The 2,398-nt window shown below is 33.8% G+C and overlaps 1 protein-coding gene across 2 annotated transcripts in view; it reads right to left on the bottom strand.

The window, feature by feature from the left end:
* Positions 1–1,368: 1,368 nt before the first annotated feature.
* gfra2b (GDNF family receptor alpha 2b) overlaps positions 1,369–2,398 on the bottom strand; it is an 82,889-nt gene continuing 81,859 nt past the window's right edge. For both annotated transcript variants that reach the window (XM_056404079.1, XM_056404078.1), the window contains one exon: positions 1,369–2,398. This exon is cut by the window's right edge and continues 2,619 nt beyond it. The gene's annotated coding sequence lies outside the window, so the exon portion shown is untranslated.

Genomic DNA, 2,398 nt, shown 5'->3' with positions numbered 1-2,398 from the left:
TATTTTTTCCATTTAAAAAGATTCAATTAAATTAAATTAAATAATGATAAAGTAATAATTTATAGTCAGTATTCTTCTAGCAATGGAATTGAACATCAGTGAAAGATATGACAGAAACTCTTTGTCATAAAGACACAAATACTCTGTTTATCTATAATAAAGTATGAGGTCTCCGTTAATGAAAACCTCCGACTAATTGTTACTGTATTAAATTTCTTTTTTTTTTTAAATTAGACTATGATTAATTTAGAAAGCCTGATAACTTATTCCATTATAACAATAAGTTATTTGATAGATTGATATTCACAAATTTAATTAATTTATTAATGTTATTGTTGTTGCATATTTGTCCACTTGAATCTGGAAGTGGCTGCTGAGGCAAAAAATTAAACAAACAAACAAACAAACAACCTGTAATGTTCAGCAACAAAAACATAAACAAACAAAAAAACCCATTAACTTAAAACAATTTAAAATTTACATAATAATCCTAATTCCTCCAATAAGAAACATGTACTCATACTGTTCTTTGATAAATATTACTAAATAAATCAATAATACTATAATACTGTTGTAAAACATATTTTCAGATTGTTATTTCTATTGAGGAAAACAGCAAAAGTTAACGAAGTGAAACTGAATGTATTTTCAATATATATATGTTTTTCAACCGTCCCCAGGGTCGAGGTCAGTCGTGACATCTGAATTTTTCCATTCAAATAGATGTGAATGAAATGTGATATGTAATCATATTTAAATGATGTGGATAATTAACAGCTGTAAGTTTAATATATAAGTTTGGTCGGTCTGAGTAACTGAGAGAAATGCAAAGGTAGAAATGCTGAACACACCTCTGTTGTTAAAGCACTGACCCACTTTTATTTTATTCTTTAATTCTTAGTTTTCTTTATAGACATAAAGACAGATCTCTCCGCTCTGCAGTCTCATCTTTGACATTTTATTCTAGCATCATTTAGGAGAATATTAACTGTAAATAAAAATATGGATTCATTTATTTTTAACCTGTAAATGCAGCTGGTAGTAGACTTCTGGTTTCAGCACTGAGAAGTGTCTGAATATTATAGGCTGCAAACTCCCCAACAACCTCCCCCAGTAAAGTGGGGCAGCTGGTCGTAGCCTGAGAGACAAAACCCAGGGCAAAAGAAGTCTGTCAAACATTCCTGCGTCACGGTTTCTGCGTTTCCAGCTCTTTGGCTTTGAACCAATGTCAACTCACTCACACACACACACACACACACACACACACACACACACACACACACACACACACACACACACACACTCACACACACACACACACACACACACACACACACACACACACACACACAGAGAAAAGTCAACAACTGTTGTTACAGATGTTACTTTTATTTAGATCTCCAGACACATATTTCAGGTACACTGCTGTAGCGCTGTTAAAGTTTACAAATATATCAGCAAATTTACAATCTCACTTTCACCTCTCTCCTCCGTCCATCCTCTCGTTTCTCACTTTCCCTCCACATCATCACAACAAGATGGAAAGAATAAAGCCCCACTAGCAGCCTGTAGACGCTGTAATGTTCATTAACACCCGACAGAATGAAAGAATCTATTGATATGATAATTCATCTTTTCTTTAGAGTCTAAACGGTAGTTGGGATTAGAAGTGTCGACTTTGTCCTGAGGGTGGCGCTAGAGCTGTGGCTCCTCAACTGGGGGTCAGATTAGGATTAATGTGATTTTGTATGAACACTAGTATGATTCAGAAAAAAAGTGATTCACTGCTTTAAGCACTAACGAATGTGCTCTGGGGTAGACTGTATTTATGGATTTGTGTTTAGAACAGTTGACCATGATAATATTTTGCTTAAGTTATGACTTTCAAATGTATAACTAATCAGAAACACTACATAATAATAAATGGATGGACTTGTGGTGCCCCACAGGGATGTATTCTTGGGTCCCTGTTATTCTCATCAACATAAATAACAGCTCACTGTGTCTTTGTTTATATTTCTGCGACTCTTTGCTGATGATACCTCCTTTTCTCTGTCACATAAACTCACTTATTTCTGAGGCAAATTCTATCTCGAAACAGTTTCATTTGAACAGACAATTGTTATTTAAAATCGATTTCTGGCTTTTGATTTATCAGGTCTCATCTACAAGATTAATTAGTGTTTCTACTTGATGGAAAGTTAGGTTGGAAAAATCATATTATTTCAGTTTACAGCAAGACAACAATATCAGTAGGAATGATGTCAGTAATCTTTATTGCAGTCCGGCAGTTTGATATTTCTGAAAGAGAAATTGAAATTTAGCATGATAGACGTCAGTGATAAACTTAAACATTCGGATTCCAAGACAATAATCATGATTATAATAATTGGTTTCC

This window comes from Seriola aureovittata, chromosome 18, assembly GCF_021018895.1.
Source record: "Seriola aureovittata isolate HTS-2021-v1 ecotype China chromosome 18, ASM2101889v1, whole genome shotgun sequence".
Lineage (NCBI taxonomy): Eukaryota > Metazoa > Chordata > Actinopteri > Carangiformes > Carangidae > Seriola > Seriola aureovittata.
The sequence above is the reverse complement of the archived record's forward strand: the minus strand, read 5'-3'. Positions and strand labels throughout refer to the sequence as shown.